This window comes from Chenopodium album, chromosome 24 (genome assembly GCF_948465745.1).
Source record: "Chenopodium album chromosome 24, dcCheAlbu1.1, whole genome shotgun sequence".
In the NCBI taxonomy this organism is placed as follows: domain Eukaryota; kingdom Viridiplantae; phylum Streptophyta; class Magnoliopsida; order Caryophyllales; family Amaranthaceae; genus Chenopodium; species Chenopodium album.
The window spans coordinates 9,801,613-9,818,284 of record NC_137857.1 but is presented as its reverse complement, the minus strand read 5'-3'; the positions used below and the strand labels follow the sequence as shown (position 1 = coordinate 9,818,284).

Here is a 16,672-nt window from a genome sequence, read left to right as displayed (position 1 = left end):
ACCATCGCCGGCCACCGTGGCTGGCTAGCCACGGTGGCTAGCTGCCGTGACAGCAGCCACTACCGCAAAGGGCAGCAGCGTGGCAGCTGCTAGTGCCGGGGCTGCAGAGGCTAGCCACGGTGGCTGGCTGCTTTGCAGCAGCCACTGCCGCGCAAGGCAGCAGCAGCACCAGCGGTGGCAGCCGTGCAACGCTTGCACGCTGCTTCCCACAGCCACCAAGGACCGCTGCCCTCCTTTCCCCTCCCTCTTGGACCGCCACCTGGTCGGCAGCTGCCGTGGCTGCGCCACCCAGCCGCGGTTGCCGACCAAAATTATTATTTTTTTTTGTGTTTTTAATTTAATTAAAATAACATTTATCCTAATTAAATTAAATCAGTCCATAAGATTAAAATTAAATCACGTTCAACTTTAAAATTAGGGTTCATCATAAAATTAATCCCAATTTAATTCTAACTTTTTTCGAACATATTAGGGCATAATTCAATCCAATTAAAATTATGAAACATAAAACAAATCGAATTAAAACAAAATCTAGCATAAAAATCATATTTTAGGGCTTAGAATTTTCGAATAATTCGAAATTAGGGTTCTAGGGCTCGAAATTTTCGAACATATTAGGGCATAATTCGGTCCTCTTCATGGCTATTTGAGCATAATTAAATCACATTTAATCTATTCCAAAAGTTTAATCACATTAAATATAATAATTGAACCATAATTAAATTAATTTCTCCCTCTTAATTGATTATAAAATTAACGTGGACATCAAATAATCGTATTATTATGATCTAGCGCGTTCAAGCAAGAGGCTAACTGATACCACTGTAGGAGTTTATAGGTACTACGCAGCGGAAATAATATGAATCATATTCAATAAAGTACCTAATCCCAAGAATCACATGCATAACACACAAGACACATAATCATACCTTTGAAGCGTGAATTCCACGAAGCTATTCGACAGGCAAATCAGGGAGAAAATAGAGCCCCAAGTGTTGCTCCTCTACTTAGTCCACGAGATTCGAACGAGCCGTCCAGCAATACTAGATTGGTCGAGTGATTGAGGAAAACCGCGATCACCACCTTTTCGGACAATCGACCACCGCACGAACCACCACCACCACGAGATACCACCGTGCGCCAGGGAGGAGGAGAGAGCCATGAGATAGAGGACTTTGAGAGGGGTTGGGTTTCGTGTTAGCTAATTCGGGTTTGATCAAATGATTAGTAGATTGCTTACTTGCAAACCTAGGCACCTAGTCTATTTATAATCTCATTATAATTAGACTAGGGCTCGAAGCCCAAAACCCTCTTCTAATCCCCATGTGGCCGGCCACCTAGAGTGATGAGGCCCATGATGGGCCTCGTCCTCTAATGCTCGATCTAGCCCCTTTGTGTGACCTTATAGGATCCGTCCAATTGGGCTTTGGCCTATTTAACTAGTCCAAAGATCGTAAGTACCTCTAGCTATGGAAAAACGATGACCCAAATGTCCGGACTTAATTATCTCCATAATTTGATCCAATTATATATCTAGTAATTGCACAAGACGAAGACATAACTCCTTCAAAAATAAGCCTCTACTTTATTCTTGTCATATACATGTGTGCTTTCTGACAAACATACAATCATTAGGTTAATCCTAAACCTGTTTGATCTATGTTGGTTGATTATTTATGCACAAACAAATCTATTATTAGCAATCACTTGAATTAAAATCATATAAGCCTAAATCAAATTAATAATTATCTTATTAGGCGTGATTTCAAGTACAAATTCCCTTTAAACCTGTATAAAAGGTGTGATCAAGCAATAACAATAATTTATACCAAGCAACATGTTATCATCATAACAAATCATCATCATAATAATCTCATCATCAAAGCATAATAATATTAGAAAGATCCTAGGCATAATGCTAACATGATTAATAACAAATCCTAGCATGTCACTAAATAATAAAAATTAAAGCTTTAGCCCTAACATGATTGAAAAAATAGGAAGCACTTAGACGTGATACTAGGAAGCATTAAAAACATCCTAACATGATACTAGGAATATAATAAATACCTTAAACATAGGAATTAATGAAATTTAAACATGCTATCTAAAAGAATAAAGCAATTAAATTACTCACTTTGTTGCCTTGTATCTCTTTCTATCAAAAGAATACACTTTAGTAACTTCAAGGAAACAATATATATCAAATAATATATCAAATACTTAATGGATTGTTTGGCTTCGTTTTTGGTTTTCAATTTTTTTTTTTTTTTAACAAAAAACCAAAAACAGGATACAAGAAAGAGGTATTTTCACTTTTTTGTTGTCAGTTTTCATAATTATCATGTTTATAATAAGTTTGACTAATTTTTGATTCCTTATATGACATATATCTTATGGTTTTGAAAAACAAAAAACCAAAAAACAGAAAACCACAACAATGTCACATGCCCTACATTAAATAATTGAAGTTAGAATTGGGGTCCAAACCCTAAGAAATTATCAACCTTTCCCGACAAGGGCGAAAGCAACTTCGAACTTGGCTAGGTGTGTCTAAGTCTCGTGAATGAGGTATGATGAAAAGGGCTAAGCTTAGAAATCAAGAATAGTGTAGAGAAAGATGATTGTTGCTGGTTGCTGATTGTTGATGAATAAAAAAGGGGAATAATGCCCCTATTTATAATATAGAGAAACATGTCTCGAAACAATCAGAAAAAGATCAAATTCGACTCGGATTAAAACTGCTCCCAATGCAGCGCGACAGATCCGATAGGCCCATCGCGACGTTTCGCGATGGAGAACGCGTTATCTAAGCTCTGTACAAGGTACTTAATCTTATTAAATTAGATTAATTAAAGTCCGTACTTATCTTTTAAAATCAGATTTAATCCTTTAAAACACTTGTTTTATTCCAAATTAAATTCTTTATCTTTTCTAAATTAAATAAAAATATAATTATTAATCTTAATCCCATTAAAACTTAAAAATAACCTTCTAAATTATTCTAGAAGATTAAAGTAAATTCTAATGACTTTGGGAATAATAATTAATGGACCCTCCACTTGATCATTGGGCTGCGAATAAAATCTGGTTTAGGCTCAATTAAGTATTTTGGTCATAACTTCCTCATTATTCATCGGAATTGGGCTTATAATATATTATTAAAAAAACTCTTTTCAATCCCCATCCAACTACACTACTATTGGACTCATATTATGGACCAATCTAAACTGTAATGGACATTTTCTATAAATAAGGTACGAAAAGAAATGTTTTCGAAAACAGAAAGAAATATTTTTTATTTAAACTAGAGAGAGATCACGAGACTCTTTCACATTTCACCTCGTTCGAAAATCAATGACGTGAAAGATATTCATCACTGGGTTTGGTGTTGGGGAGACACAATCAGGTGTCTACGGAAGCCCCCACTTTGACTGAGTTTGGAGAACGCAAGTTTCGAAAACATATGTCAAAATAGATATAGGGACGAAGAATGATTCAGAACGTTCGGCGATCCTAAATCATTATTGTCACGTTGATACTAAAAGAATTAGGTCTTCGATAAGTGCAATTACTAGATTTATCAAGGATCACTATTATAGAGATAATAAGTTCATTCTTTTGGGACGTCATTGTTTATTGCTAGATTATGATCAATGATCTTTGGGCAATTTAAATAGTCCAAAGCCCACTAGAATGGATCCTATGAGGTCACACAACAAGGGTATTGGGTTAACCAAGTAAGAGTCTCATTAATGGGCCTCATGAGGATATGACTTACCATGAATAGATTAGGGTAGATTAGTTATATTAGAGTTAGGTGTTTGGGTTTGACATGGACTCTTATTTAGAGATGTGATTTATAAATAAGATCCATGCTTAGGGTTGCATTAAGTCACAATTAACATAGAGTAGATTGTGAAACAAGGCAACCAATCCTAAAAACCCTAAGCTCTCTTTCTATCTCTCACTCACGGCCCTCCCCTCTCACCCCTCCGTACGTCCGGGCACCCTAGGGGGCGCGTGGTGTCTCGTGGTGGTGGTTTTTGGTTGGTTCGTTCCTCTCCTCTCCGTAAGGTGTTGATTGAGGGTTCAATCACGACTGACTAGCATTAGTGGAGGTTTAATCTGTGCCCGTGGACTTAGTAGAGGAATCACGCTTGAGGTTATTTATCTCTCATTGTTCTCACGTGGAATAACGCTTCAAAGGTATAATTACTTGTTCTTTGTGTGTTATGCAATGATCTTGGTTATTAGATGCTTATGAATATGATTCATGAAATTCCGCTTAAAGTATCTAAAATCTTATAGATAATCGCAAACTAGCGTAAGTTAAACAGATAAAAGAGTTAAGAAACATGTAACTTGCGCCATCGAGTACACGTCACTGGAGTAACTGATTTCTTGCTGCATTTTATTTTGACGACATTCACAATGTATCGTGAACGCCATCATTGAAGATGACTCCGCTTGTAGCCATCCTCAAGCTAAGGAATACCATCGAAAACGACTCTGCTTATAACCATCTTCCATTTCATTTTGACAATCTTCCACAAGCTAGGGAACATCGTCGAAGACTGCTGTGCTTGTAGCTGTCTTCAAGTTTGCTATGACAATCTTCCACATCTTAGGGAACATCGTCGAAGATTGCTTTGCTTGTAGCTATTTTCAGTTGTTTGTGACAACCCTCCTCAAGCTAGGGAACGTCGTCAAAGATCATTTTTCTTGTAACGATCCTTAGTTTGTTGATGCTTTACTCGAATGCTTGTTGTGTTGACGCTTTGCTGCGATTTTGCTATGCTAGTACCTCGACGCACTTGATGTAATGAGCTAGTGCTTTGGCGCTCGTGCTTGCTTGTGAACCAATATCTTGGTGCTTGCGATGAGCCAATGCTTAAGCGCTTTGAGCTAAGTGAGACGACCGTCGTCGGGTCGATCACTTATTGCAATTGTAATCGAACCGACTACTAATCATGTCAATTTGCTTATACTTAACTGGCGTACCAAGGAACCCAAAATGCTAAACAAGGTCCACATAAACTAATATGGGGCCAAAGAGTTGCATCGCTGAAGGGAGGAACACCAGCGCGCGCTGCCTTGCGTTATCGCGACGCGTCAGGCTTATTGCGTCGCGATAGTCTCATCGCAGTGCGATAATTTTCGCGTTGCGATGGAACCGGGATTTCAGAATAAAACCCCTTTCTTCTTCATTTTCTCGCTGCTGCTTCATTTCGCTCGGTTATCGCTCGAAACTTCGAATTTCTCATTCTCCTTCGTTTCGCAACCAAATTTGCTCAAATTCGTTGCAAATCGACGCTCTTGATCTCTAGTTTGACGATCTATGTAAGTTTTGCTCCAACTCACTTTATTTTTGGCGAATTTCGTTTGTTTGTTTGCGAATTTTCAGAAAATTTGAAATCTATTTTGCTTTGTTTGTCAAATTTAATGTCATGAAATTGCTTGTTTATGTTTGTATATTGTCTTGGGAGTGTTTTGAGACTTGTTTGACTCAATTCAGTGAAGAAACGAACAATTTACCATTGTTGAGCACCTTGAGTTCGTGAATGCAATGTGGCTTGTTCTTCATGTTTTTGCTTACTCTTTATGCTTAATTTTGTCACAATACTTGTCATAGTATTGTAAGAAATTGTTTGATTTCTTCGAAATGTAATTTTTGTTTGAACCAAAAACATGCTCTGTTTTAGTACTACATACTTTATTTTCAACAAACATTGTATCATGCGGCTAGGCGAACCTTAGTTACTTTCAAACCTCTAATTTGCTGTTTTTGTGCACTGGATAATTAGCATGGCTCGGCGTCGTGGTTTTGGCTCACACTCTCGTGGGGCTCACCGAGAGGACAAGCCTGTTGACGCAGGCGAGGGGACTTCCACTAGCCTCGGAGAGTTCCCTGAGTGGGATGGGCGCACATTGTTCTTCGGCCCAGGTATCACATTTCGTAGCGCATACGGCGCGGGATGTTTGATAGCCGGGTTCGTTGCCATGGTTCGGGCAGCGACGCCATCGGGCACTTTTACGATACCTACTTCTGCAACAACGCAAAGCTGCCTGCACTGTGGGAGTCATGCGGCTTGACTCCTTTGTTGCAGACTACTCAGGCTCTCTACTCTTTGTGGTCGAGTTGTTTCTTGGTACGAGCTTTGGTGGAGTTCTTTTGGGACACCATCAACACGTTACACTTTCCATGGAGTGAGATGACTATCACTCCCCTCGACTTCTCTGTTATTACCGGATTAGAGTTCCGATCGACTATTGTTCCTCTTGGTAGGGATCTTACTATTTCGTCACCAAAGGTGGATAAGCTGCTGGGTCCGATCGCTGTTCGGTCTCGTGTTGAGTCTAGGTCAGTAAAGATGAGCAGCCGATCCATCCATCAGACTTTGCTTGTACAGGCCTTTCATGACGATGCCACTACCTCTTAGCAGCGGGTGCGCATTTTTGTTTTGATTCTTCTATTAGGGACCTTATCCCCTTACAAGGGTAGTCGAGCGCTGCTCTACTAACTACCTGCTCTTCGCGACCTTCGAAAACTCGAGACTTTTGATTAGGTCAGCTTGGCTTATGCTGACTTCTTGTTTGGATTGCGACTTGCTTGTCGTCATCGGAGCTACGACAAGGAGATCACTCTTTCTAGTTTCTGGAGGATCGTAGAGGTAACTCTATCTCTTTCATCAGAGTTCACTCTTTTGGTGCGCGTTTTAGCTTTTGTTGACCCTTCCCTGTTGCTACAGGAGTGGTTCTACGATTACCTGCCATCTTTAGCGCCAGCCAGATCGAGGGCTCCTCGTTGCTGCTAGTTGGGGAGGTTGTTATCTTAGCCTAACTTCTACCGCACTTGTTCAAGAGTCGCTTCTCTCGGTATGCATTTTCATCCTATTTCCGTTCGTTCTTCTTAGTAAGATTCTAACTCATGGATGTCCATTTTACAAGAGCCTGAGGTCCACTTTCATCCATGGGGAAAAATTGGACGTTCTTGTGCAGGCTGCCAATATACAGCTCAACGACGTTACTTCCAGGGCACGTATGATGATGTGGTGTACCTGGGTGAGAGAGTCACGATTCAGCACTATACGGAGTCTTTTGTTGATCCTACTCGTCCTCTACGGCATATGATAGATCAGCCGGACCTTATAGCTTATATGGATAGGTCGCCAGCTGGTATAGAGTGGCAACGGCATAGCCATCCAAGCCAGTATTATGCTAAGAGACTTTTGCTGCGGTTGGCTCCGCCACCTAGCATATCAGAGGAGGAGGAGGTGCATTTTGTATTTTCATTTTGTCTTTTGGTAGCCCCCGAGGTTTCTTAATCACTTGGAGTTTTATTTTTACAGGTTGTAGAGGCTGCAAAGTTTGTTCCTCTCCTCGACACCAACCAACTCGCACCAGCGTCCCAACCAACTCACACCATCGCTAACACCGCATCTTGTAATCATTCCCAGCACAACCTAGATCTGAAACCCCTCCATAACCACCCAAAAGCCAAAACCAATCTCACCCAACTTGCACCACCACACCAGCCAAACCCAGATTTGAAACCCCTCCACTAACACCGCCACCACCTGAAACCCCACCATCAACAAAATTCCGAAACCCTACCACCGCACTAGCAGAATCCCACTTTGTAGACACCCTCCTCAAAGCGAATCAAAACCCCACCCATCTCACTCACCCTCTTAGGAGGCCGCATCAAATCGAAATCCACCATGAAAATACCAACACTAGCTTTAGATCTGATTTTCGTCATTTTTCTAACATCGCACAACAATTTCTCTCTCTCTCTCTCTCTCTCTCTCTCTCTCTCTCTCTCTCTCTCTCTCTCTCTCTCTCTCTCTCTTCTGTTTAGATATGAGATCCTTGGTTGAGGCGAAGAAGAATGCAGTTGGTGGTGGTGGTGGTGGCGATAAAGGAGATGAAACCTAAATGAAGATGAAGAAGATGGTGTTGGTGGTTGTCAGGGGCGTTAAAAAAAACCCGACCTAATTGACCCGACTCGATTACCCGATGACCTGGTAAATACCCGATGGGTAATTTGGGAAAAAAAAACTAATTTTCGGGTCAGGTACCTGGCGCGGGTAAATTGTCTGTTATCCGGATCGGGACATGGGCCGCATTTTTTAATTATCGGGTACCCGATTACCCAGTAATAAATTAATATCTTAAAAAAAAATCCTCCCTCACACTCAGCCCACCCCACTTAGTTACAGTTCAATTAGGGTTCTTTCTCTTCCTGCCTCAAACAAAACCAGCCGCTCAAACTCTGTTAGGGTTCTCTGTCTCTTCTTGTCTTCCTTCTTCCTTGAGTTCTTTCTCTATTCATTTTTCACGAATTTCTGGTTAATTCCATTGCTTCTTCCTACTTCTCTATTCCTCAAACTCTCAAAAACTCTTCTCAACCGCATTTCTCATTGCCTCACTCTCGATCTACAATCTGCCAATCCTACCGCTGCTTTGCTTACCTTCGTCTGACGCTCGCTGCTGCTTCGTCTAACTCCGTCGTCGGTGGTCGTTGTGTGCTACTTCGCCCAACAATGTCGCGATGGTTGCTGCTCCACCTCTAATCAATCGTTTCTATGTTGCAAGACTTGCAACAGTACCAAATATGTTCTTTTTTATTTTGTTTACAAATTTATTTATTAATTCGCATATGTACGATCCAGTTCCTTTATGCTAATGCAATTTCTAATTCTATATTAATTTCTTCTAATTCTATGTATAATTCAAATTTTTTTTATTATTATTGAAACAAAGCTTTGTGTAACTGGTTATTTTGTAACTAAATTGTTTACCAATTTTTCACCTTTTGGGAGCAAATTAATTACAATCATTCAAAAATCCAAGTATCCTGTGACTCGACCCGAAAAATCTGGGTACCCAAAACCCGGGTACCCGATTTTCACGGGTCATGTCATGGGCCGAGTTTCCAACTACCTGAAGATCCGGGTACCCGCTTTTTCAGCTACCCGAAAACCCGGGTACCCGGATTTGTACACCCCTAGTGGTTGTAATGGTCCGGTGTCGAATGTGTATATGGGGGCCTCGGTGTCAGTGATCTTTGTGTCGAGGGTATTGTGGTGTTGGTGGTCTGGTGCGATGGTTCTTATGGTGGTCGATGATGATGGTTGTGGTCAATGGTGATGGTGGTGGTGGAAGTTGTAGGCAAAGGAGAGATAGAGTTTTTTTTTAAATTTTAATGTTAAGTAATCTAAACATTTAAATTAGTAACTAAAATAATGCTATTAGTTCTTAAACAGGGGGTATTATAGTAGTTTCATTTTAAAAAACTTACCAAAAAAGGAAAAAAAGTTAGTTGCACATAATGTGTAATTTCTATTTATGGCAAATGTTGCACATAACTTGAAACAGAGGTAGTATTTCAACTTTTCATGCAGTAGTAATTCCAAACCTTAGACGTACAGTCTTGTCACTTTCCAAAATACGAGTATCACTCTATCCTTTATAATGAGTTATCATTATAATATTATTATTAACAATGGGTGAGCTACCCCAAAAGCCGTTTTAGTTAGTCACATATTTATTACTATTATTATATTATCACAAATTCCTATAAGACGCCATGACGATGTGAGTGTGTGACTACTGACTAGTGGGGGCGAGTCAAGTCCCATCACTAGGATGGGGATGAGTCTCAATTTTGCAGGTGGTTGGACGGAATGGGAAAAAAAAACATACCCGTCATGAGTGATGGGGATTTAAGTTGCACCAGCTCCATCCCCACCACATACACACATCAGCACATCTATATATTTTTAAAAACAAAATTATATATTATTATTTTACAAAAAAATATATGTAATATAAAATAGTACATATTCTTTTTTGGTAACCTATATTAATTAAGTAGGGATGGATATCCAAGTGGAGACAAGGCAGGAATGATTTTGAAATTGTACCCACCAGGATGGGATGGAATGAGTTTTGGCCCTGCCACGGGGATGAGATGAAAATTTTAGATTTTAGGTGGAGGTGGAGATAGCAAGGCTAATATCTGCATCAATGACATCCTTAGGTGTGCAATTGATTTTGGAGGAAATGTCTCGTTTTGGGTTACATCTCAATGTGGAAAAAACTTTAGTTTTCTAGCCTTCAGAAGACTCTCAAAGCAGGCTTGTGGGTGTCATTCAACCTAATATTGCTCGACCTTCACATGTTGTTAAGTTGCTTGGTGGTCCTGCTGGTTCCGATCCCAATTTTGGAGGTAAGCTTGTGATGTAGAGGGTGAGCAAGACCATTACGCTAATGGATAGGGTTGTTAAGCTCGATGATCCTTAGTGTGAGTTGTTGTTGCTTAAGGCATGTACTAGAGTTTCTAAACTCTACTTTGCTTTACGTACTTGTCCTCCTAGCACTTTTGAGATAGCTCAGCGCACTTTCAACGAGGCTCTTCGATTTTCCTTGGAGCTTAGCGTTACTGCTTTGGGGCCTGGGTTTGGTGATTGGCAATGGCGGCTTGCCATCTTACCATTTGCGTTTGGAAGACTTGGTGCTTATTCCGCAGGTGATGTTCAGTATATTTCTTTTCTTGCCTCTCGGTTACAGTCTCCTAGGTTTCAGACAAAGCTTTTACGGCATGCTGGCATTGTTGGCCTTGGTCGAGCCTTTGGGGATGCGTTAAGTCTGTTTAATGGAATGGTAGATCGCTGCCCCTAAACTCGTGAAGAAATTGACAGATATATATTTCACAAAGGTTACCGCTTTAGTAGAATCCACCTTCTCTTTATCTCTTCGTCAATCAGCATTGTGAAAATCGCACCAAGAAGATCACACCTCTACTTGGCTTCGGGCTGTTCCTATTTCAGGGTTGGGTCAGACGATGAACGCAATGACTTACTGATGTGTATTCTGCTACTACTTGGGTGTTCCATTGTATTATTCTATGTTTTGAGGTCGTGCTCTGCTTGTTCAAGGGTTTTCACTGGGGACATTTTGGGTGATCACGCGGTGTCGTGTGCTTGTATGGTGGATATTTTATATCGGCACAATGTTGTTCGGGATACTCTTGTTGATGTTTGTTATCGATATGGGATTTTAGCTAGAAAGGAGGTTGACATTGGGTTGTCTGAAGGGAGCGACGGGGCCCTCAAACCTGGAGATATGTTACTTTATTCTTCGGATGGTGGTTGTGATGTCTGTGTTGACTTGAGAGGGTCTTCTCCTTTGACATATTTTGAGATATTTGACTTTGTTCCTGGACGGGTTGGACATGTTGTGGCTAATGCGGCTCATAGGAAACGGGTTAGGTAAGAATCCAGTTTTCGAGCAATTGGATATGGCTTCCTTCCTTTCTCTTTCTCTTCACTTGGGGAATTAGAAAATTGCATTATTGAAGCGGATCTAGAAGTTCTCGAAGACTCAAGACATAGGGGCATGTGATGATGCTCATACCTTCACGAGGATAGGATTTGCTATAGCTCGAGGAGTGGGGGCCTGGCCATATTGTATCTCGGTTTCCCACTTATTTTTTGTAGGTTGTATGACATTGTCTGTTTTTGAGATATAAGGTGTGTTCTTTTCACACCTTTCAAATAAGTCTTAGTAAAAATAGTTAAGTCGGCAAAAATAAAAGGGGTTGTTAAACGCAACCTAGGTTTACTTAACTTAACCCTTTTTCCCCTTATTTCTCAACCCTTACAAAGTTCTAAAATATTAATTCCCTCTCTTTTACCTAAATATAAAATCTTAATAAAACTTAAAATAATATATGCAATATAAGTACTACATATAATTTAAAATACTCATTCGCCAGAATTGCAATGAATGATTATTGTTTGCCTAGGTCTATCAATTATCTTGACTCGAAAGACCTCAAGGCATGTTCTCTTCAACTTATTTTCAATTCGGTTCAGCTCGGCTCCAATCAATTATGTTCCTTATTTCCTGCTCTCATAAAATATTTAGTTTAGTTCAGTTCAGTTCAGCTCAGTTCAATAAATCAGGCTCCCAAAATTGATCTAAGTTTTCGATTTGTATTTTTTTTTTTTTTTGAGTATATTTCATGTAAAATGAATGAACAAGATAGGTTCTTTTTGGTCACATTGAATAAAATTAGAGTATCAATTTCACGCATATTGAACAAAATAGTGTACTCTATTTCACACATATTGAACAAAATAGAATACTGTATTTTGCACAAAATTAAACAAATTCTATGCTCTATTTCACAAAAATTGAACAAAATCCTTGTGCATTGCATATATAGTCTAAATGTTAGCCCAGTTACACAAAACTTTTAGTCTATATTATCCAGATTATTCGTATCTCAATTTGATTTTTTAACTTTAACAAAAAAAAAATCTCAATATAAGATTATATATTCTTGATTTCTCAACATGTTTAATCCATGCTTCTCTTAGACGAAAAACGCAGCCCTTATTATTCAACAATGATACCAAAAATTCTGGAAAACGGGTTGAAAATACACAAATTTAAAATTAAATTTAACCTGCACTTCGTACTATAAAATTTCGTATCTTTTGAATTTAAGAAGAAAATGTTAAAAGGAATTTAGGGAATTAACTTTCATTGTTTGATTGGTTGACTTTAAAGTGACAATCCAAAATGAAATGGGGAATGGGATTATGGTATTATTTGAATGACGCTAAATGACCTGGAATATTGGGTGAATATGAATTGAAAGGGTGAGGATTAAAGTTTTTGGGTTTTTAGGCTGAAAAAGATAGCAGCAATTAAAGAATGAGGAAGGGAGGAATGAAGAAATGAACTCACGAAGGGAGGGTATATTTAGTTTTTTAGGAGGGTGTGTTAATTAGATAAAGGTTGTATTTAGCAATCGTGAAAATAAATTCAGTTTAATAAAAATAAATCTTAATCAATAAAAATACATAAATTTAAATAAAATCAGTAAAGATAAGTTTTAATTAGTAATACTCCGTAATAACTTAAGTTTAGCTTTGAGAATTAAAATTATATATGTTGAATATAAACTATTTTTATATTTATACTGAACTTATTAATTTATTAGTAGTATAAAAATACTGGTGTTTCTAAATAACTCTTTTTTATCTCATTTCTGTGGTTTTTAATTGCTACAGAAAGTTGGAAAATAAAATATAAAGTAGTAATCGTAGTGGACTACCACTCCAATTGCCAGCTACATATGAGGTCTCTATATTGCATATATGACAAACTAACACTTTCAAAACTCTTTATGTCAAACTAACACTTTCAAAATGAGGCAAGGTAATTACTTTTTCTTTTGAGAAATATGAACATAAATAAATAGAAAATAACTGACAAGTACCAACAGAGAAAGCTTGAAAACATATAATTAATGACAGGGATGAAGTAATTCTAGGGTTATGTTGTACTTGGAAAAAAAAAAAAAAAATTAAAAAAAATAAATAAATAACAAGCCACATGCCGAGACACAAAAACGGAACAAAAATATCTAATTGGAGGATCAATTCATCATTATATAATAGACCTCAATAATTAAGAATCTACCTCTTTAATTTGCTCTTCTAGCAAATTATCAAAAATTGGAACAATCCAATCCTCGAATTTGCAGTAGTTGTCATTTGGAACCAATAAATTACCAATGCAATTCAATCCTTTTGAGCGTAACTGAGCTCCAGGTAAAGAAAATTTGCCTTTGAATGTAGGTGCAAGACATTTAACAAGATCTCTTCTATACCACCGGTAGTTGTTACAACGACATCAACCTGAACATGTGCAAATGCCCAAGTTTTTGAGTGTGAATAATCTTATCTTAGAAAGTTGGGTAAAAAAGGATGCTAAACTCATTACTTCATACATACAAGGCCGTGATGGAGAGAAGAAACAATTATGTGAGCAAAATTACAGGTCACAACGAAATCAATCAACTAATAATTCATATCACATAGCCAACAACCTGTATTTCAGGCCCCCAAGACACATCTAACACGAAATTTCATTTAAAAAAAAAAGGGATTGATGCTGTAGTTGAAGGTTTGAAGCTGAAAGTTATCAGAGAAACAAAGGCCCTAAGGTTTGCACGAAATTTTGTCTTTCTATTTCACCTTTTCTTTTAACGTTTAAAGTGGACATCTACATCCCAAAGTCTACATCATTTGTACAGCCGTGCAGGGAAAAGACGTTATGAAAGCAACAAAACTTAAGTAGTGAGGCCATGAAGGGTTCCCAGAAAAAAGAACTACTTCAATCACACTTCTTCCAAGCAATAAACTAGGAAAATTTGCCAATTACTACCGCAAGTTAATACCACTTTGTAAATTACTACCGCAAATTAAAAAAGTTGTAAATTACTACCGCAAAAACTTTTAAGATGTTGCGATTACTATTCTACCCCCATTAAACCCAACCTATGTTACTCGGACTCTTCATTTCACCTCACGTACCCGTGTCGGACCCTCGACACTCGAACATGGGTATGACACCGGACACTTCACTTTTAGTTCAAAATCAAGGAAATTTTTCACAAAAAAGCCGAATCGGACGCTTAGACACATACCCGTGTCGGACATGGGTACCCGAGTCCAAGTAACATAGAACCCAACTATGACGTCATTATATCCTTTTAACCCATGTTTGACCATGGTTAATTGATTTAAAGAGGGAGAATGGGGTCTTTGGCTTAACTGGGATTAGGAGGGGGTAAAAAGAATTTTAATTTTCTTTTTTTTTTGGCTGGTTAAAGCCCTTAACCATGGTCAAACATGGGTTAATGAGATATAATGACGTCATAGTTGGGTTTAATGGGGGTTTGATAATAATCGCAACATCTTAAAAGTATTTGAGGTAGTAATTCACAAAGTGGTATTAACTTGCGGTAGTAATTATTCCATAAAACTAATCTGGTGAAAGATGGAAATGTTCCTAAAACCCCTCATTTCATATACGCCTTGTTACAGCTCTCGATCAAAAAAAATAACTCAAACATGAGACAGCCACTATTATCGCCATTAACATTGATAAAGTCAAACAATTAAGAGAGAGTGTCATTTAAATAGTTGTGAATGAGTAACTAAAACACATCCTCTCAAAAGTCTCAACAAACAACAGATTACAATCTGAGCTACAAGTCATTTACTACTGCACAATCTTCACTCTTAAATAATCGTTCTCTCAACTCTAAACCCAAGACTATGTTGAGCATAGGATCTACCGAAAGTTAAAAATCAAATACCCCCACAACCAAGTTCACACCTCTTCACACATTCGAACAACACTTTCGAAAAAATCAAACAAAGCAATGTAAAAACTAAACATTAATCTCACCATATGATGCTGAGTAAGATATCGAACAGTGTCACGAACAACCGGAAGAGATAAGATTTAAGGTAATACCTAAAAATACTTTGCACCCCACAGATTCCCTATAAACGGGATCCCTCTCTTCCTCACTGCAATCTCCATCGGGTATTTCATTTGCCAGCCGCCAATCTAGCTTGAACCACACAAAACACACAAATGATCACAATACGAAAACGGGCAGAATAACACCTAAAACTGTTACACAACTTAAAACTTAAGCTAACCATTTGATTTACAACATCGATAGCATCACCGAGATTAGATGCTTGGAAACCGGTTGAGACGAATGATTTCAAAAGCTTGGGATAGTTCACTCCTTGATTAAAATCATAACCCTCAATCTTAATACATTTCCCTTCAAGGGTTTCTGACTCCTTGAACACCACAGAACGAACCGACGCCATTATATCATTATTATCCATATCTCAACACCTAATACAATTTACTACCACAATTAAATTGAATCAATTGCACAAAATCAATACGGAGTAATTCTCAATTACTCACTACATTTACATAACAAAATGTCAAGGAAAATCCAATTTAAAGCTAAATGAACCATATCAAATGAATTGATCAGAGAATCTCAAAAGCAAAGAATACTTTAGATTAACAATTGAGGAATAATAAATCCCAAATAAAAAAAAATTAAAAAAAAAAGGTATTTGTAGAATAAAGCAAAGCAATTAACAATGGTGCAGGGTAACTAAGAAAGAGCAGAACTTTGAAGAAAGAAAGAAACGGAGAAGAGGGTACAATACCATGCCGCAGGATTATATGTCTGGTCGTGCTTCTGTTGGCGCGGCGATGTCGAATTCTGCTTTTGTGCGGTGTCGCCGGCGGCTTGTGTTAGGGAAGAAGGGAGGTGACAGGGTATCGGACGGGACGTAGAATTAGAGCTGTAGTGGGGTCGGGTGGGATCGGGTAGGGAGAGGGGTTGGATTCACAAAACTGAGCAAAACTTCTGTTTATGGAAAAAGAAAATTAAAAACTGAACTAAAATTAAACTGAATAGAACATGCCCTAACCAAATATTCGACCGAGGAAGCCCTAGTTTATCATCATGATAAACAAAAATCATTAATCTAGTGGCATTTTATAATTAAATTAACAACAAAATCCTATTTAGTATGATTTTCTTCATGCTACCTTCGTTAATGGTTATCTGCAACTTTGGGGGTATCATTTGTGAGATATAAAAAATTCCAAAGTTGCAGATAACCATTAACAGAGATAGTAAATAAATCTACATTTGTGGACTCACATTTAATAAAAAATTATTTTGCTTTGAGAAACACAAATTCTTATATATGGCTGGCCACACGAAGGGTTACTTGTTAGTTTAATAGGGCTTACG

At 38.2% G+C, this 16,672-nt stretch overlaps 1 long non-coding RNA gene across 1 annotated transcript; it reads right to left on the bottom strand.

Annotated features, from left to right (window-relative positions):
• Window positions 1–15,336: 15,336 nt before the first annotated feature.
• On the bottom strand, window positions 15,337–16,192 carry LOC145612486 (uncharacterized). Its single transcript, XR_014106616.1, has 3 exons — window positions 16,077–16,192; window positions 15,540–15,747; window positions 15,337–15,448 (listed from the first exon to the last, which is right to left on the bottom strand). It is a non-coding gene; the product is annotated as an uncharacterized LOC145612486 (long non-coding RNA).
• Window positions 16,193–16,672: the final 480 nt, after the last annotated feature.